This window comes from Podarcis filfolensis (genome assembly GCF_964270895.1).
Source record: "Podarcis filfolensis genome assembly, chromosome: 4".
In the NCBI taxonomy this organism is placed as follows: domain Eukaryota; kingdom Metazoa; phylum Chordata; class Lepidosauria; order Squamata; family Lacertidae; genus Podarcis; species Podarcis filfolensis.
In genome coordinates, this window is record NC_139607.1 from 55042203 (window position 1) to 55063880 (window position 21678).

Here is a 21678-nt window from a genome sequence, read left to right on the forward strand (position 1 = left end):
TTTCCACCTGGAAGCCAATTTTCTTGTCCAAATTGTAAGCCTCCATTATCTGAAAATAATGAAGCCAGTCTTGCACTTTATTTTTTAGTTTCTCAAAGCTCTGCAATTTCAATCTGTCTCCTTCTTGTTCCAAAATTTCCCAATATTTCGGCCATTTGGCCTCCATATTAAGCTTTTTCTGGGCTTTCGCTTCCATTGGTGACAACCACCTTGGGGTCTTATTTTCCAATAAATCCTTGTATCTGAAATTCTGCATTTCTGATGGTTTGGGTTTTGAAAGAGGGGAGTTGGATGAGTTCCTGAAAAATAGCCTTAGAGGGCTGCATTTCAATGTGAAAGAATTGTGGGAGGGGAATTGCTTAATTCTTTCCCTTCTGGCCATTTGTCTGGTAAAACCGCCTCCTCTCAGTTGATTTGTCAGCAACGGGGAAAAGGTATGGAGATGACAGATCACAGAGAATCTAGAGTGCAAGGACTCAGCTACACAGCTGCAAATAAAACGTTTTAAATGTGTTGTAAAGTGCAATTTACAAATGTGGCACAAGATGGCGACAATGAGCTATGCAAAATTCAATGCATTTTTCAAAACATTTTTTTAAAAGAGCATTTTCATAGCGTTTTTTATATTTGTGTAGATTCCACCCAAGAGATAAATGTAAATATCTTTTTTGTGTGGCATCTTTCCATGGCAACAGGGAAAAGGTTATTGCTTCTTATATTTGGCAGCAATAATTTCAGGCCCAGAAACCCTAACTAAGCATCGCTTATAGTATATCTCAATGTGGGGAGATAAGTCAGGGAAACCTTGCAAGTCACCTTTGCAGCCAAAAAAAATCAATAGTAAGACACCAAGATTAATGACTGTACTTAATCAGACAAAAATAAAATATATGAAATTCAGAAAACAATTCAAGCATTGACCTTTAGAATCTCACAGTTTTAAGAAGTTCTAGGTAGTTGTCCCTGTGTTTACATTACATTTGCACATATTTTGATTCACACACAGGAATTAACATGCAAGGGGGCAGTTATGTCTTTTAAATGTGAGGGGAGAGATAGGCCTGAGGCAACAGAGACATATTTAACAGATCTTGACCTTGGCGTAGGACATGAACATTTGGTTTTAACAAGAGCAAAAACTGACTCCAGGTGGCCAAAACAGTAAGGAAAACCTTATGGCTGGGAGGGGAAGAAATTCGATTCCATTTGCATTTAAAGGTGAGCATACCTAATTCACACTTTGCAAAAGCATATGTGAACCAAAACACAGCCATCCTTCAAAATTCATGTTTCAACAATTTTTGTGGCGCAGTTCTGCAGCCACATAAGATACAAAAATGAATTATTTTAGGGGAAATTGCTGGAATAATTAGCAGCAGTCCTGCTGACGAGCAGAAAGACCGAGGGCCCGCCCCCTAAACTGTCTTACTTGGGGATCAAACTTGACATGGTGACCCAGACCTCCTGGTTCATGGTGCTTGGTAGCTTTGCCCTTCATACAGTTTCCCATGCGGGTGTTTCCAATGAAAATTCACACTTCGGTTCTCCAACTTAAATGACCGATCTTCTCTGAACCTTCTCCTAATGCTTCCTCAATAACACCTTCTTCCGCTCACCAAACCAGTGAGTTTTCTGACCATACCATTAGTCATACAACACAATTCTGCAGTAATTTTTATCCCACCACTGAGAATTTGTGTGGGTTTTTTTTTTAATTAAAGGTTTCATTAATATTAATGAAGGACACAGCACCAGGATTTTTGCCCTCAGGAAGACAAACTGACTATAAACGTTAACACAAGTGACCATTTATTGCAAACAGCGGTGTGGATTTCCAATTACTTTCTGCTTCCTTTTGTTTGCTTATCCGTGGATTTATTTAACCACCTAGTTGGAAATAAGTCTCTGCAAATAACTATTTCATTTTACTTTATCAAAATGATACATATATTTAATATTAATAGACCTCCCTTTTCATTTATTTGGCTGTTTGAAAGACAATGTGTGTCTTTCCTATCCATAAGTAAGTAGGCAAACTATTTCTGTCTTTTATACTGCAATCCTCTATAGTTACTCCCACTGAAATCAATTAGACTTAAGGGCTCTGATTCCAAGACATCCTTAGCAGGAATGTACAGATTTCAACACACATAAGGAAACTTTTTTTAAAACCTCCGTTCCAAAACTACAGGCTATCTCCTCTGTACACAGTGCACGAGGCTTTCCCCCCTTTTTCTTAAGGCCCCTGGAGATTTGGGGTGGGTATAACTACACTTCAGAAATGACTATAGACAGCCCTGGTGGGTACCTGGAATTTGCCACACACTTATCTAGCTCATGTTCACTGTGTCACAGTGCTACAAGCAATTAGGTTCCATTAGCACAGAGATTGGGAACCTGTGGCCTCCTAGATGTTGTTGGACTCCAACTCCCATTAATCCCAGCCAGAATAACCAATGGTCAAAGATGGTGCCTAACAACATCTATAGGGCCACTACTTCCTCATCCCAGAAGAAACACAGAAATGAGAGTTTAGTGTGCATAGCATACAATCCTGCAGCATATTAGGGGCAATGGTTGCCTCCCCACTCCAAAAAAAATGCATGACGAAACTGTGTACCATTAGGGAAATTCACACAAAAATGCAAGCCGACTTTCATACGGAGTTTTCAAAAGAAATGGGGGCAAATTGATACAGAAATGGGGCAAATTGTACATAAGATTGGAAAAATGAGAAACACAAACCATACTACTACTTTAACTTCCTTCTTCTCGCTGTGCCCTTTCCTATTACTTCCGTTTTTGTACAACACTGAACAACAACTGATATGGGCCCTACCCCTAGTTTCACTGCATTTCTGCCATTTAAAAGAAAGCAGAAAATCTGCTAATACTCTCTCCTCCTTTTAGCAGGCTCTAGCAGTGAAAATGCAATTTGGATACAGTCATTCAGTTCTGGCCTCATGCAGCTCTTAAAATGTATGAGACTTAATACTTTGGCAGGGGATGGGGGGGGGGAGTAGCAGGAGAAAGTCTCCTGCTGCTATCTAACTTGAAAATGTGGCTGCAAGTTTTCCAAATAATAAAACCTTTACCAGCAGTCATGTCTCAGGTGATTGTGCTCAGTAGGCCATGAAGGTGGCACTCAGTTTGTTGATATTGTTACAAGCGACCTCAGTCTCTGAGCACTGCGAGATTCCAGGGGCCCAGGAGCTCACCCAGGGTTCGTGTTTCCTTTGGAAATGAGGCACAGTGGAGACTGTGGTGTCTTTCTGATATATGGTTTATTTACACATATATACAACATGAGCCTGTGATGGAGGGTCTCACAGCACTGACACCCAAAGAGGTTCTTGCTTCTTCCATCATAGCAGCATTGGGTCACCAGCCATGGCTCAGCCTCTCTCCAGCTTGCTGCATTTTATAGACTGCAACTATTTTCCTCCAGCCCATATCATCCCCAACTGCAATCCTAAACTCTCCACTCTGTTTTAGTTCTGCTATCTCAGAGCTCAGATATGGGCTCCACCCATTTGCCAGCTGGCACAGAGTCTGATGGCCTGTTTCCCTGTCTTTGTTCTCTGTTAATGGGATGGCCCACCTCTCAGGCATCTCCTGAACACAGGAAGTTGAGTCCAGTTATTAAGATACATATATCTGACTTCCAGTTTAATTTTCCAAGCATTGATTAAATTCTAACACTTACTAAATCCAGGAATTATGTGTGTCACTCTGGCACCCACAAACTCATAATAATATGAAGTTTGGAATGTAAGATAATTTATCTCCTGCATCACATGATGCTCCTTCTTAAATCTGTTCACAGGCCTTGGCATGTAACCCAGGACATGGTTTGGCCCAAACCATCCCCACCTCCCCATCACCTGATATCACATGACATCAGGCACAAAACAGGTAAAGCCAAGGTCAAAAGCAAGAATTCCTTTTGGAATTCAAGCCTAGGAAGATTTGGGCTTGAATTGCAAAGGAAGTATCTTTGGAACCCTGGCTTGAATTCTTTTAAATTTAAGCTGAGATTGCAAGGCACTTAGGAGCGCACTTAAAGTGGGCTTGCAGTTCTTCCTAGAGCTTGACAAGTTACAAGTGAGTGGCCCTACTCACCTGTAAAATTGCCCCATGGAGGATTGGCCACTTTTGGGTCTAGCCCTCTGTTGTTGTTTTGTTTTAATTTATTTCCTGCCTTTCAGCCCCAGGAAATCAAAAGAAATAGGATGGGTCCTGAAAATATACCGGTACATCTTTGGTGTAAAAGATGAGAATAAAGAATGCCAATAAAGTACTTGGCCTTGATGCAACTCAAGTTCCGTTACAAGGTACTGATCTTGATTTCATTATAGTTAAGGCTTGGATAAATGATAGTTAATAGTTAAGGCAGTAAAATAAATGATATTCTAAGTAGGATAAACAAAATAAACACAGGAGTAAAATCCTATTAAAGCAATATTAGGTAAAATAATGAAGTTTGGTCTAGAAAGTGTATTTCTTACAGTGATACTCCTGACAAAGAAAAAATCAATACAGTAATTTATCTGGAGTCTTATTTTAATTATTTAAGTTGCACAAAGCCCCACTTCTCATTTAGCTACTAAATAAAATGTGTTCAGAAGGCAACAAAACCAAACAAAAAATCCCAGTATAAGTGGGACTGAATTGTGTTGATTTAATATTGCTATCCAAAGATGTGTTCTGTTGCCTTCTTATATCTTTCTGGTCACAGGACATTTTATTCCATTTTTACTTCACATGTTCCACATACTCCCTAGAGAACCTTTCCCCTTTAAGGGGGAAGCCAAATCCTCATAGGATGTGAATGCTCTGCAATCCCTCCATCTAGGTTGGTTGGCATCTATCTTTCTCAGGAGACCCTGGAAGAGTGCACCTTCTGGCAGTCCATCCATCTAGGTGCAGGTTGCTTTGATATGTAAATAAAGCCAATATAGAGTACCTTTCCAAAGCTCTTGCCAGGAATCCAAACTCAAACCCTGGTGTCTCCACCCCCATCACTCAGCCTGGACACTGAGGTCCTCCTCTGAGGGCCTTCTGCTGGTTCCCTCACTGCCAGACGCGAAGTTACAGGGAACCAGGCAGAGGTCCTTCTAGGTAGTGGCACCCTCCCTGTGGAACACAATCCCTTCAGATGTCAAGGAGATAAAGAACTATACAACTTTTAGAAGACATCTGAAGGCAGCCCTGTTTTGGGAAGTGTGTAATATTTGATGCTTTATTATGTTTTATATATGCTGTAAGCTATCCAGAGTGGCTGGGGAAACCCAGTCAGATGGGCGGGGTATAAATAACATCATCATCATCATCATCATTATTACAGTAGTCTATGAATATGACCAAATCCCCTTTGTGGAACAAAGAAAGAAAAAGAGAACTGTAATTGCAATACACATATTCAGACCAAACCTAAGGGTGATATGAGAAATTGGTGAATAGGGGTTTTCAGAGTTTTGAATAGCAGCTATGAGGATCAACCAACATGGAACTTGAAAAGAAGAAATGGTTAATCCATTTGCTCCGTGCCATTTTTGCAATTAAAATTCTCTCTCCAAACTTCTGCATGCCCCACAAGGGATGGGAAACATATGGGTATGTGGAACAAATAGCAGCTTGGGGTGTGTGTGACAATTTTAATGGTGGTAGCACGGGAGAATGGTTAACCTAATCTAACTTGGGCCACACACCACGGTTACTGTTAATACTTGTGGGAGATCCTGTTAGTAGATCTGTTGCATCATATTTAATTTGTTCATTATTCCTAACTTCTTTGCAAGTCCTTAGCAAGGGCTTAGGTAGAAGGAGATATAACAAATCAAGGGGAAGAATATATGCTTACTTTTTATTTTAAAAAATTATTGTGGCTTTAAAAAATGCCTTAGAAAAGAAAAATAAGATATTTAGGTGATTCTCAAATATAATTTGTTTCTTCAAAAGATTCAGAAAGATAAACATCAATGATCTGCACTAGCTGAGAAATAATCAATACAGCATTTCTTGATAGGTCCCCCCCACCGTCCGTCCGTCCCCCCAGTTTTTGTGCCATGCTTCTTGTCTAGTAAACTCAAGCACCAAAGGTGGACTGCATGCACATAAGAAGTTGAAATACTCTTTTGTTGGTGAATATTCTCCACTATACCAAGCTAAATGAACCAAGAGGCCAACTCAGTGTAAAATAGCTTTCCATGTTCATATATCTTATTATTTGACAACCAGAGCTACAGATTACCACATGATTGTGGCTCTTCTGCCCCATCTAACATTACTGGAAGAAATACAAGGGCTGCTTTGGGGATTGCTTGGTCTCCTAATTATTTGGTCAATTGCACAGATTATCTGAATGTAATGCATTTGAGCAGCTGTATACAAGTAGAGCCAGTGTGGGGGAAAAGACAAATCTACCCATATCCAGGAGAAAAAATACTGCTTTTCCCAAAGGGAAAAGATAAGTAAACTTTTATTTATTTTGTATATTTACATACCACTTTTCAAGCGGACTCACAAAACAATTTACAATTATTCTCAATCTAGATAATGGGCAGCTCTTCTGTCTCTCTCTCATCCCTTCACGACTAGATAGTTCCTAATTAGACTAGTGGAGGCAGTTGGATTAAGCCATGAAAATGGCTTCAAATTCTATTTCAGGAAGGAAAAGGACACTCAGGAGTCAAAATTGGTGATGCATTCTCCTCAACATTTTCCTTAAGTATAGTGGCACCTCGTGTTAAGAACTTAATTCATTCTGGAGGTCCATTCTTAACCTGAAACTGTTCTTAACCTGAGGTACCCCTTTAGCTAATGGGGCCTCCTGCTGCTGCCGCACTGCCGCTGTGCGATTTCTGTTCTAATCCTGAAGCAAAGTTCTTAACCCGAGGTATTATTTCTCTGTAACCTGAAGCATCTGTAACCCAAGGTACCACTGTATAGGAAAGGCGCAAAGAGATACTAGTATCAGAGGTGGAGCTAGCTGCTCCGGCACCCGGAACGGCACACATGCTATGCATCCAGGGGTGGGCCCATGGGGGCAGGGTGAGTGTCCCAGGGGGGCGCCGCCCGCAGCTAGCATCCCAGGGGAATGGAGCAAGCCACTCATGGGGGTGAAGCGAGCCCATGGCAGACCACTTCCTGGGCGGGGGGGGGGGGAGGGAGCCACGTTGCTTTGCCAGCAGCCTTCTTCCCTTCCCTCTTCCTTTTGACAGCTCAGGGGAGGTTCCCCCCCCCAGGAAGCCGCCCGGGAGCGAGGGGCAATGGCACGCCACCCGCCTGCAACTCCCAAGCCTCCCCTGAGCTGTCAAAACAAAGGGGAAAGGCCGCCAGCAAGGCAGCGCTGCTCCTTCCCTTCCCCCGACGGCTTGGGGTAGGCTTGGGAGTCACAGGCAGGCAGCGTGCCAAATGTTACCCCCCTCAGTGATGACACCCAGGGCAGTCCGCCCCCACCACCCCCTTCCTCCTCCCCTGCCTAGTATCCATTAGAGGGTGGCATGGTGGGATGGAGGTGGTTATCTGGCCTCCATTCTGTGTTGTCTGTTGCATTCCAGGATGGAGAGAGGGAGAGCCAAGGCAAGGTCAGCACAAGACAAATGCACTAGCAGGTGACAAGAGGTCAGGGGAGAGTCACCATCCCAGCCTTGGTGTCCGCTACTACTTCAGTCTTCTCAGACCTATGAACCATCTTTAGTTTCAAACATTATTTTGAGGACCCACTTCTTATTTTTACAGCTCAATTTGTATAGTCATAGTGCTGTGACCCAGTAGCTGCTCCTAAAGCACCAGCTGAAGTTCAGTGTTCTAGGTGAATAGTACGTGCATCCAATGTGTGTGATAGGGATGTGTTCACATGGGGGGTTTACTGTGCTAGTTTTATTGATTATAATGGTAGCACTTCTATTCTAATTTCTAAAGACCCTTTCACACTGCAATACCTGTTTTTTTTACCACTAAACCACCTCCTCCTCCTCCTCCTCCTCCTCCTCCTCCTCTTCTTCTTCTTCGATAGCTCAGTATGGTGCTGATAACACCTAGGTTGTGAGTTTAATCCCCATACAGGACATATTCCTGCATTGCAGAGGGTTGGGCCAGCTGATCCGCAGGGTCCCTTCCAACTCTACAATTCTATGATTCTACTTTGGGACAGGGACATCTATGAAACATATGGAAGTATTTTTTATTTATTAAATTTATATCCAGCCTTTCCTTCCAACATAGCGCCTGGAAGCACTTACAGATGTTTCCTTTGTTTTTGTTTTAATAAATGAGGTAAAAGGTGAGAGGTTGAGCCAGTGTACATGGAAAGGCCTGATATCTAGAGTGTTGCACTCTCGGTTTACTAAAGCAGTGAACTTCCATCAAATTTTAGCACTTGAATGGATAATTTGCTTATTTTACCCTTATCTCTGTATGCTAAATGAAAATAAAGGCTTGGTTTTAGAATCATACGCTATTTGAATTTTGTTTTTATATGCAGTAATAAAAGGTCCGTCTCGCCTCAGTTTAAAATTATGACATGCCTCCAACATCTTGATTCAGAGTTGTCGGATACAGAAGTAAACATTCTTCAAAGAGAAAGGGAGATCTAGTATTTGAAACTTACACTGAATGCACAGAATAGTTGCTTGTTCTGAAAATTAAGGAATGCACATATGCACATTCAAACTGAAATGAGAGCAAAATCATGTGCTTAAATTCCACTCACTGACTTAAGAAGCCATGCTACAGCATTACATTTTGAGACCTGAGACCAGGGACCAGTGTGACTGGTAATGCTGAAGTGAGGGCGACCAATAGGAGACGGAGCGAGAGCCAATGTTTGGGAGAGCCAACTAATTCTAGTCTTGGCCTTATGCTCCTCCCTGCTGAATTCTACACAGCACCAAACTACCTGTAAGGAAGGAGGCAGGCAAGGAGGTAGGGGCTAGTTGAGGGCAGAATAGTCTTGGTGGGGCAGAACCCCATTGGTCCCAATGGACCAGCCTCCACTAATTTCACTGTAACATTTTGCTGTAATATTTGTGCCTTTTCTCAGCCAATTGTATTTTACAATCTCCTTAGAAAGAAAGAAAATATGAACCAGCATTTCCTCTATCAACAAAAATAAGCAACATTTCTCTTTGTTTATCTCTCTGCAATCAGGCAGAAAATCAATAGTCACCTTCAAAAGATCTACATGTCAGAAGCTGACGGTAGCGTAATATGAACTCTCAACACACTTTGAACTTGTGTGTTTGTCATGTTTTGAATAAGATGTTTGCCAAGTAATACCCATGGACAACAATTCTCAGGGGTTATTTTTATGCATGTCCCTTTTGTTCCCTTCATCTTTCCGATTGTCTTGAGATCAGGAACATGCTGCACTGTCCAGATGCTACTCCCCTCTTCTCATGCTATTGTGCAGAGTTGGAATTTGATTTTGAGAGACTTTAACTGGGTATCATAGTTTGATCACACTGGGCCCAGTACGGGCCTGATTGCTGTACCAGTTCCCAGCTGTAACAGCCTGCCCCCACCTTCCCCCCTGGCTGGCATGGGCCTGCGGGTGTGGCAGTAATTCTGCAGTTCTATTAAGGCCCATCCTTGGTTGACTGGGGTTTGGGTTGCAGTGCCAGCTTGATCTTGATGAGAACTAAGCAAAATATGCTCCAGTGGTTTTACATGCGGCACCCTGATATATGCATTTCATTATTCAGACCGTTAGTCTCAAAAATATTGCTGCATCTGTGAGTCATCTACTATGATGAAGCCTAGTTCCTTCCAGGACGCAATGAAATTAGTCTCTTACAAGCACAATATCATATTAACAGCACCACTTCTGAATTCTTTCTTTCTTTCTTTCTTTCTTGTAGGAATTAAGATTTAGAGCCGATTATTATCAAGTGCCAAAGGCCGAAGTATTTCTGCTCATCCTCCTCTTCAATAGATATTTTAATATTGTAAGATTATATTGTAATTTTCAAGTAAGATACCACCTTCTCCATAGCAATATATTAGCACGTAAGGAAATACTGACTACTCATTCTCCAAGTGCACAGGCGGAGAGTATGCACAGAACTAGCCACAAAATGGAACTCTTTTCTTAGAGATTCACTTGTATGTGAACCTAGTGGTGCAGATAGGTAACTTTAGACTCTTGACTTCATGATCTTACTGGGGGTCTCAATTCTGAGATGTGTATGACTTCCTTTACTTCTAAATGTGGCAAGCCAGCTCTGTTGTGCTTGGGGTCTTTCCTGCTCATTCAGCTGAGTGGTGCCTTGGATGTCTGCCCTAAAGTCCTGTCCTGGTAGCATTACTACTGAAGTCTAAACAATCTTCTAGCCGGTGGTCTGAGGTAGAGCTGTGATGGAGCAGGCAGGATCAGTGTGATTTGAAATCTTGTTGAGTTTTAAATTTTCTCATTGCACAGTGCAAAATCAGTGTCCTAAATTTAACTAACAAGAGCTACCCAAGAGAACATATTAATATGTATTGTTACACGCCACCCCAATCTCTGAGTAGTGAGAGATTCCAGGGGTTCGAGTCACTTCTCCAGGGTTAGGTTTCATTGGAATGAGGGAAAGTGGAGACTGTGGCAGTTTTATTCACACACATATACAACCTGAGCCTAAGATGGAGCAGATCACAGCATTAGTGCCCCCAAAGGCATTGGAATCACACATTAATCAAGCATGGGCCTGCCTCTCAGCTTCTGCCTGCAGCCTGCTTCCAGCTCAGCTCTCTCTCACATACACCTTGCCATTGTCATTCTAGGTCTGTTAGGTGAGGGTGGTGGTGAAAGGCCCACACAGTAGCCTGTGATTATGGTACTTAACCTTTGACCATACAGCCATTTTGCCTAAACACAAGGTCAGTGCTTAGGTGGCATCTATGGTCATTATCTCACAAAGAAACTTGCCTGACGGGTTCAACAATGGAGTCCTCCACTAGATTTTAATCCTTACTTGGGTACATGACTCCAAGACTTAGAGGGGCCTCGTGTAACGGAGGTGCTGTTTGTAAGGTGAAAAAGGCGGCCAGCTGGAAGAATGTTTAACGGCAAGTAAAGGATGTCAACTGGACTCTAAATAAGAAATGATGTGGCAATCTGAGGAAATGACGATGATCATATGTTTGGAACAGGAGCAGGAAACCTGATTTTAAGAAATTGTATTAAATTAATTTGGTTTGATTTGCAATAATTTGGAAAATTAATAAAAACAATTGGGGATAAAAGATGAATTAGAGGGGCCTCAGGCACCAATTGAACCGACCTTCCCCTCACCAAAACAAAACAACCCCCCCCCCAACTTACAACAGTATATACCATGAAACTGAACAGAATGAGCATTGGCTATTGTGTGAATTTCATTATCTCTGCACTGGACAAATTGGGAACTAACCTTGTGATGCGTCAAAGCAATCTGATTTTGTGCAAAGCAGAAGTCAGCCCACTCTGCTTTTCTCCCCTTTTTATGGGCATCTCATCAACATTGGCAAGGAGAGATATTTCACTGTGAGCAAATCAAGCACAAACTTCAGATGCTGATACTCCCCACCCACCACCCACCAGCTGTTGTGGTGAAATCCTGAACATTCAGTCTTCCTTGAGTTCACCTGGGAGACTAGGGATATTTTTTGATATTCAGAAGATGCCATATGCTTGCATTAATACAACTACAAATTATTCCTTCCTTGTTGATTTCAAGACATCCAAGGGAATACTGATTAATATTGCGAAATATGAAGCATGTTCACTGTCTGAGGATGCTGCCGCCATTCTAAATAACTGCACACAAGGAAGCAGATTTGGAAGATAATTCATTAAAATTACCAGGAAAATCAAATAAGAAAAATTCCATTTTGAATGTTCAAGAGGACATGTCCTTTGGGATGCTGTTGAATATCTTCCAGTTGTTGTGGTCATAAATGCAAATTGTGGATGCTGGATATTTCCTAAGAGGCCACAGCTATATTTTCCCCATTTATGCCTAACAACATAAATGGGGGGGGGGGGGTATTATAACTGCTTTGAGGTTTGATGTGGGTTTTTTTACAGTTAAGTGGTATATAAATTGTATGAATTAAATAAATAAATAAATAAATAAATAAGCAAGCCCAGCCCTGGAACGTGCCTTTCTACCCAGGAAATCTGTCCTTTGCTACCCCACCAAATTTCCCTTCCTTTGCCTCGAGGAGTCACCAAACATAGCTGGTGGACTGTTTAACTTGACAGGCCTAACCTAACCTCGTAATGCCACGGGATAAACCACGTACTACAGTATTCCATTTAATGAAGTAAGCAGTTCCCTTAGGGGGAAAAGGGCAATTCATGATGAATACCAAAGTGGAAAACCTGATTTCTATGCCCTACCGCAACTTCCGCCCTCTGCCGCCTACTTGGTAAAGGGTAGAAGGGCATTTTAGGGATCGGCACAGACATAATTCTAGTCACAGGCTACTTGAAAAACAACTGCCCAGGGAACCACCTGGCTGCTGACAATGGCTCACCACATAGAGCAGCCTCCATAAAATGGTGTCTCTTGCAATTCCCTACACAGATGGTTGAATTTATGAACTGGTCCCTATTGATATCCTTCAGTGTGGATAGAAGTTTAGAGCAATTAAGTTATCTGTTTAACAGACAAGCCATGTGTCCATTGTGGTTAAAATGCATTAACTTAACATTAGAAATCAACATACCTTGCATTTTCTTGAATTTTAATTCTCATTTGCATTTCTACACAGCAATAATTAGATTTATGGCAAATCCACTGTGAGGCTCTCGTAACTATACTTGTATCTGCCTGTAAGGAGAAAGAGATATCACTCATGGTTATCACCAGCTATTAATTTGATGGCAATTCTGTAGCGAAAAGGAACTTCCAGTATTCTCACTGAAGGTTTCAAAGTTCTTACCTGAAGTATTAAATGACCCCAAAATTGTCAGTTTTATTTTTAAATCAGAGCTGGAGCAATGTTCTGTGCAAACCAGTTATTATTTCACTGGATGTCTTTGTGATTTTTCCTTCCGCTGTGAAAACATTTCTTTTGGGGGGCCATGTGCTGGTTTGTTCAGATCTCTTTGCTTGTTTAATCATCTCAAAAGAATCTGAAGTCTGCTTATTTTTATAGCACTGAGGTGCTGGCTATTCTTAATACAACACATAAAAAGGCGTTTTGCACCCTTTTGGCTATTGGCCTGTTTCCTTGTTTTTGCTGAGACACACTGCAAGCACTATGCTGTTCTTTGGCTAGAAAGCATGAAAACAGTTGGCTGGTAAATAAAGCTTGTTAGGCAAAGATATGCATGAGTTTTGTGCCTGCCCATGCTGCCCCTTCCCTCCTCCTTTCTCAGTGTGCAGCAAAGTAAGTCCTCCTGCATGAATTTGTTCTGGACCCAGAACATATTATTTCCACATTCAGAACAAACCAGAATCTGAAATGAACCTCAACTTGTGCTTTCAGATGATTGTGTGTTCCTAATGTGTCAGTTGAGGTGACTCAGACACCGCCTTCTGTCACCAAAGAACCATTGCCTTCAGGGCATATCAATTTTGCCAAAATAATATGTCTGTTAATTTCACAGCATCTTGGAGCATGTGCAAACATGGAAAGTCCTTAATACAACAAAAACTGAATCTTGTGTTGCTGCTGATTGAATTTATTATTGGTCTGACTTTTAAAAACCTCAGGTTGTTGAGCTTTTTCAGTTGACTTGCCTGAGATCCCCCGAAACGTCAATTCCGCCTTTGAAATGTCCGGGGAAATCCGGGTGTTTGGCAGTCCTATTTTATCTTTTATGTTGGCTGTTGTCCATCTTGTCTTCTCTGAATCCCTTCATCCTGCCCTCTGCTACTCCTTAACTTTTTGTAACCCATACAAGATGCTGCTGTCAAGGTTACTTTACTCATCATTGTGACCATGTCATCATTCTCTGAAAAGCTCCACTCTTCTGTCACATCAAGTTACCGTTTCTGTCTCAGCCAGCAAAGGGGAATAATTTTGTTTATTCACACACAACAGCTACCGTCACTTGGCATGCTGTCTTCCTGATAGTTTTTTGCTGTTTGTTGTTGTTTCAAGAGGCTCTTTTGATGATTCATCATCTCATCATCAAGGCACTATATAAACCCAATTGTTTCACATTAATTGCAACATCATTGGGGTGCCACTAGCATTATTAGCTTGAGACATGAGTCCTTGCCTGACTTGGAATCACAATGATCTTAAGTACCGGTAGTGTGATAGTGAGAGTCTCAATACTTCTCTACCCTGATGCTTTTGCTGCATATTAATGCCTATTTAATGCACAGCATACCTGTGTGCATTCACAGCCAGGAACTGGTGCGGCTGCTCATTTATAGCACTAAAAGCTCTCCATATTCAAGATGAATTGTTTCCCTTGCTTGGTTGTTGCACAGTTTCATGTCTAATCATCTGAATGCTGTCATCTGATGGTTGTCACAATCATGCTGTTCCAGTATAGTGAACTACACAGCTATGAAACTGCTGTAAGGCAATCTAAAGCCACAATGTCAATCTAAGCTAGAACATATTAATCCAAACCTACAACGCAAAGGATCTAGTCATGCAAAGTTGAAAAAACACACACAAGTGATCCTAGGAGGAAAGAGTGAAGAACAAATGGAAATCAAAGGGGTATGAGTGAGGGATGGGGGAGCAATTCAGTTTAGTTCACATTTTAATGAAATCTAATTTGCAGTTCCTGAAACAAGACACAAACTGAAGCGGAACTATCCTTCAAAATTCACTCTTCTCCGATTCTTTTGATGTAGTTCTCCAACCCAAACACGTGTATAGAAATTCATGTATTAGAGGAAAGTGTCCATTAAAATGGACTTATATGGGGAAATTGCTTACAAAATCTATCAATAAGGCAAAATTACATGCAAGAATATGTATACTGTATTAGGGAAAATGGGCACTAAAATGCTGATTTATTTTTTTTATCACACATTGATTGTGGAAATCTGGTCAGTTGAATTTATGACTGAAAACATTAGAAGCTGATAGAAATTCAATTGACAGCTTCATTCATCCTGAGTGTGAGCAAAGCTATCACTGATCTTACATCAACTTCCCTGGCTCCTAATCTGTTTCCAGATCCAATTCAACATGTTCATGACCTTTAGAGCCCTGAATGGCTTAAGACTAGACTATCTCAATAACTACTTACTTCCATACAAACCTGATTGGTTGTTAAGATCTTCAGTGGAAGCATTTCCACAAGTCATGCTGCTATCTGAGGTGAGGTGGTGGCTTGTGACAGGTGACACTTCCTCTTGGGAGCTTGAACTGTTATGGGGGCCTCTGCAGCCAGCAATCAGGCCTGGGTAACCACTGTTATCTTCTTCAGTGGAGTTGTTCCATGACAGATCACCACATCTTTACAACATCTGTGCTACTGACTGTCAAACTTTGAAATTGTTTTATATATATAATATCAACAATAAATTTGAGTCATGCGACTCAAATTGGGTCTTCTAGAAGCAAAATGATTAAGCAATATGGACTAAAGTCACTTCTGCGACCCTCTGAGATTAATTTAAGCTTCATTAGTTTCATAGCAGATCCGCCCCTGCTTATACCTAAAAGAAGCCTGGGGATAATGACCTCTATTGTAACATGATACAGTGGTACCTTGGTTCTTGAACGTAATCTGTTCTAGAAGACCGTTCTAGTTCCTAAATGTTCAAAAACCAAGGCGCAAAGGGCTGTCTGCAAATTCAATTGAGAAAATTAAAAAACACACAGTGGAAGCCATTCAACTTCCAAGGTGTGTTTGAAAACGGAAGCATTTACTTCTGGGTTTTTGGTGTTCGGGTTCCGAAACGTTCGTCAACGGAGACATTTGAGAACTGAGGTACCACTCTAATAAAGTAACTACTATGATCAATTGTCATCCAACTTCCTGTTCCTAATAGTTATTAATCATTGATTTCCAAATACTCGCCAGTTTATGTTTCAAAAGTGCTTGGCAAAGTTGCTCTCTTCCGCATAAAAATAAGCCGGGACCATGAATGCATAAAGGGCAGTAATAAATACAATATTATTTCTGATCAGCTCTCATTATTTCCCTTTCAGACTTATTGACTTGTAAACAATGGATGCACTCATTTGAAACTTAAGTGCAGACCCTCCATTCTAACAGCGCAGCACCAAGAGCGATTCTCAGTGTGCATAATTGATTAATCTGCTTTCTATTCTGAATTAATTTCTGGATGTGTTTTGATGTTCTGTTTCTGACTTTTAAAAGAGAGAAAATTAACAGGAAGTTGAAAGCAGCAGTGTAAACTGGTACGAGGGCAGTAGGCTTGCAATATTTCAAAAAGTAAAATTCCTGACACCCCCAACAGTTCACAGAATATAAATCAAGATATGAAACTACAAAACACCTAATAAAAACAGCAACCCAATACCCCCCCCCACAAAAAACCCACACATTTTAAAAGGGCATAGGATGTAAATCGGATCAACCAATGGCCTGGTTAAAAAGGAATGTATTTGCCTGGTGCTTAAAGGTGTATAATGAAGGTACAGCCTCCCCTCCCCAAAAGCAAACAAACAAAAAATCAACACCCCCCCCCCCAGTGTCTCCAAGAGCCAACTCTTCTTCTACTACTAGCAGGGAAAGAAAGGGAGATGCTTTGCTGATATCCCCACCCCCCACTTTGGGAGGGTGGGACTGAGGGGGTGAGTTCCTTTGGACCTGCTCCCAAGCAAGTAGCCACAGGCACCCTGCTCCTTTTTTAGCCAGGCTCCTCGCCTCCTGGAAAGGGGAACAATTGTCTTCCTCAAGGCAGCAGCTGTGGCAGCTTCGAGAAGGTAACGCAGCGGCTCTTGAGCAGGGAGGAAGGAAGGGGCAGGATAACTTAGTCATCTTTATTTTCCTCTCTGGGTAGCTGGTGGGCACTCGGGGCTGCTCTTGCCCTCTTGCCACCGTCCTCCACGCTTCCCTCTTCCTCCTCCTCAGTTGGGGCTGCTGAATGAGGGGAGGCAAGAGGCAGGAGCACGCTTTGGGTCTCCCATGGAAGGGTGGACATTCCTTCCGCTGCTCAGCAGGGGGGGGACAGTAAACCAGGGGGAAATCCTGGGTTGCCATACATATGGGAAATTCCGGACATCTCTTATAATTCAAGTTTTCCCTCAGGACGCCATTTTAGGTGACCAATTTCCTGACCTGTCTGGAATTTTCTGTATGTATGGCAAGCCTAGATAGATAAGCAGTTGCAGTGAGCTGGTGCTTCTGTCTAGACCAGTGGTTCTCAACCTTGTGTCCCCAGATGTTTTTTGGCCTACAACTCCCATGATCCCTAGCTCACAGGACTAGTGGTCAGGGATGATGGGAGTTGTAGGCCAAAAAATCTGGGGACCCAAGGTTTAGAAAGGCTGGTCTAGACCGTTCCTCTCACAACAGAGGAGAGGAGCCTACAGCTGAAAGCTATGTCGCCTGTATTCTATAAAGCTAGGGTTGAAAGGTCAGGAGCATTCCCAGATCCTTGAGATTTGAGGGACCAAACCCAAGAACTAGGGGCAGTTTGTGGTGATGTCATGGGGGGAGACTCCTAGTGATGTAATTGGGTGGGTCAATGAGACAGAGGCGAGGAGGGAGAGAAGAATGGGGGAGAGTAGGACATCCTCCCTTAGCGTCTATCCGATAATTTGCATCCAGCTCCTGTCAGGCTAGAGCTTGCAAGCTGTGTGCATTTTCAATATATATTCTTTTAATTAAAGGCTTTCTTGCCTATCTGTAGATTCAAGTGCTCCACCTGCTACCTGGAAGAGGTGAGGAAAAGCTGGAGGCTTCAGATCAGACCTGGATGTATGGCAACCCTACACAAAGCCCACATTCAGGGCCCTATGTACATACTGTATAGTGAGGCAGCTGTATGTATACTGAGTAGGAGCATGGTGTTAGAGGACACAAAGCTGTGCGTGCCACATGCACCCCTTAAAGCTAGCCTCCTGCCCTCAGATGGAGTAGAGAACATTGCCTGCCTCATCTCCCACTTGCAGTAAGATTTAGCTTCCAGTCTGGTTGGTTTCCGCATGTGGACAGTCTTAAGCTCTTAAGACTTTTTGTCTCAAACCAGCATCTTGATTTATCCCTGGAAAGCAATATGCAATCAGCATAGTTACCAGAACCATAGTATAATATGCTTCCAATGCCAGTCATCTCAAGGAAATGGTCTGTCACATTCTGTACTAGCTGAAAATTCTGAACAATCATCCATAGTAATGTACATGGAGTACATTGCAGCTGTCTAGTTGTGCAGTTATGAAGGTACAAATGACAATTGCTAGACAGGATTGCAGTGAGTGACGTATGTCCAGGAATCTCATGTCAATGGGAGTCTCTCTCCATGTTGCTGTGGTATGCAAAGCATACCAGGCCAATGCTGAAGGTCCATTAAAAGGCATGGGTGAGATCCTCATGGTCAAACTAGATGTGATGTTGGTTGTGTGAATGCAGGAAAGTCTGATCATCACTGTTACCATGAGGAGTGGGGCAGAGAAAGAGAAAATGTAACTTTCTCTGCCATGGTCCAAAAGAAGAACTCTCTGTGAAGCTGCTATTTGCATTCTAATGGAAGCTCTTGCTGACACCAATGGATGCTTCACTTGAAATGCAAAAAGCAGCTTTTCAGGGAGGAGATTTTTGTCATGACTGTGGTAAAGAGAGAAATAGTTAAAATGTGCCTATCCAGCCCCACTCCACAATCCTGAGGCTACTTGGATATCACCAGGGCTGCTATTTACATAGGAAAAAATGTGCATGTCAATTGCATTCACCCAATTAATGTCACATCTACTTTGGCCCCTGTTGCTAGACGTCAGTGACAAGATTGACTTGCATGGAAAATAGTGTTTTACTTTTAATGCCTATTAAGATGCACAGATAATATTATATGTTTAAAGTACAAGATGATGCATTTATATCTCACATATTTAACACAAGACATACCTTATAAAAGGCTTGCATAGTGCAGGACCAGATGCTGTTACTGGGCAGATTTTTATTACAGCTGGAGAGAGCAAGCTTTCCCATTGGCCTCATATGTGTCTGATGAAATAAAATGTAATGAGAACACTGCTTTATTAATCTGTGCACAACCAGGCTGCTGAAGAAACAGATCACTAGAATATCTGCCAACTGCAGTATTTTATTGGCACAAAGATCAATAAATCCAGTGTGCTTTTCTTTTATGAAATTTTCATGAAAAGGAATAAATGAGCTATTTATGTCTACAGTATACATTTGCGTCCTGCCATAACATAAGGTTACTTTCCCAGCCCTCTGAGATTATTATATTAACTAAGGTCTTCCCAAGTTTAGTAACAGGATTATGTTTCAAAGTTATAGCTCAGCCAATTGACCGTTATAGCACATAATGATTAAATCACAAAGGATCAAGAATCAAGCATAACCAAATATAGTCATTATTATTATTATTATTATTATTTTAAAAAATGTAATTAGTGACCAGGAAAAGCACCATAAAAGTCATCCACATAAGGTTACTTTGACAATATCAACAACTTCAAATAAGGTGCAAAATTTGCCACTCAGATAGTTATGAAAGGTATTCTGTAACCTAGAAAGGCCAAACTGGTGAACCTAATCCAAAAACTAAGAAACCCCTTGATCTGACCTTCTAAGGAAGATACAGTTTATTTTGTTGCATTTTATCCAAAGGAACATGTGGGATGAACCACATCAATTTTGTCTTACCCTCTTGACATGGTAATGACATGAGAAATTTTGAACATCTATTTTCCATATTTATTCATTTTATTAAAACATCTATGTTCTGCCCTTTTGGTGCAGAAGCACCACTGTATAGCAAAAGCACAACCAGTATCTCATATTGGAAAACCATGATGAATCTGGTAAGTTACCTTGCTAGAATTATTGAGCAGGATGCCTCTAAGGACATGAAACTATGCATTAGTTTTCAGTACTAGAATTGAACTGTGGTCACAGTCTTTTCACATAAAAATCCACTTCTGGCTAGGGATGGGGAAGAAATTTGAGCCGGTTTGCATTTATAGGTGAATCTACCTAATTCACACATTCTGAAACAATGCATGTGAACAAAAACACAGCCAACCTTTGAAATTCATATTTCTCTGAATTTTGCCAAGTAAGAGGTACAAAATGCATATACTAGGGTAGAGTTTTCATAAAAATGCATATTTTAAAGGAAATAACATACAAAAATGCATTATATTAGGGGCAAATTGCTTTTGCAAAAACTTGTATATTGGGTAGACATGGACAAATATGTATTTTAGGAGAAATGCAACTAAAATGCTGCTAAATTTTGATGAGGACTTTAAAAACATAATTTACAAACTGGTGTAGAAGTGTGGAGAACTGAAGATTGTGGAAATGAAAAAGGGAAACTGAAATGCAGAAATTCACCATTCCCTACTCCTGGCTAGCTTTCTTCATTTCATCAGCCTAAATTTGATACGAGGGGAATTGTTTTCCTGAACAATTGAGAGTCAGAACCTGTTGCCAATCTATAGCAAAACATCCACAGATCTACCTGTAGATCCCGGTCTACCTTCTGCCCACTACTGAAGACACGAAGAACTATATGGACATTGTTTTATTTGAGGCTATGACTATCTCAGCTTTTTCTGAAAAAGAACTTCTCTCTCTTGTTGCTATGACAACGTTACCTGTTTTTTTCCTACATTTCCTGGAACCAAACTATAAAGTTCTTTTGTAGAACTGAGGTCAGCATTCTCTGTTCTTTGTACAGAACTCTATCCTTAATAAAAACAACTTTGATCCCCAAGCAAGAAAGTTTCATTTGTGGGATAAAGTACAGCATTGAGTTTTTCTCCATCCGTCGCAGTAAAGTTTGGAACACTTTACCCTCCCCAGTCCTCTGGCACCAAAGAGATAAATTACTATTACCTGGTACAAGATTAGATTGATTTATAATTGCTATACTTAAAAATGCAGCACAATAAACTTGTGTTTTTTTATTTAAAGAAAAACTGTATAGCGCTCCTGAAGTAGAAGGCCACTAAAACATCCTTTGTGGATGAGAAATAATAAGGGTATTATGGGTACATTTAAAATTAGTAGGAAATTGCTACTGGCTTCAATGAGATGTGGATTGCATTCTCTGTTGTTATAGCGTGTTTCCATTCTCTCAGTGCATTAGAAAAGGTGGATATGCATTTTCTTGTCCAATTATGAAGACGGGCTGAGAGCAGCTATTTGTCTGCTAACATGATATAACAGGTCTGTAATGCAGCAAGTCTCCCCCTCGTCTTCTTTTGAAAACAAATTATGCCTTCATTTGTCTGCCATGAATAAATGACATGCATACAACTGAATCTGGATGTGTATGTTATCCTGAAGATTCAGAGCACGCTGGGCTGTATTTAATCAACATGAATATCCAGATTATAAAAGTTGCTAAACCAAGAGCAGAATGGCCTGCTGCTATATGGGGGTGAATGTTTTCAACAGCCAGGAACAGCATCAGTCGGTAATAAACGAACAAACAAACAAACAAATAAATAAATAATATTTATACCCTGCTCATCTGGCTGGATTTCCCTAGCCACTCTGGGTGGCTTACAGCACATATAATTTTTTTTTAAAAAATATCAGGCATTTATTATTATTATTATTAT

General features: G+C 41.2%; 1 long non-coding RNA gene across 1 annotated transcript; it reads right to left on the reverse strand.

The window, feature by feature from the left end:
- Nucleotides 1–16909: 16909 nt before the first annotated feature.
- Nucleotides 16910–20765, reverse strand: LOC310761485. The gene is made up of 3 exons (XR_014547539.1): nt 20571–20765; nt 18983–19081; nt 16910–16999 (listed from the first exon to the last, which is right to left on the reverse strand). It is a non-coding gene; the product is annotated as an uncharacterized lncRNA (long non-coding RNA).
- Between the last annotated feature and the right edge of the window lie 913 nt (nt 20766–21678).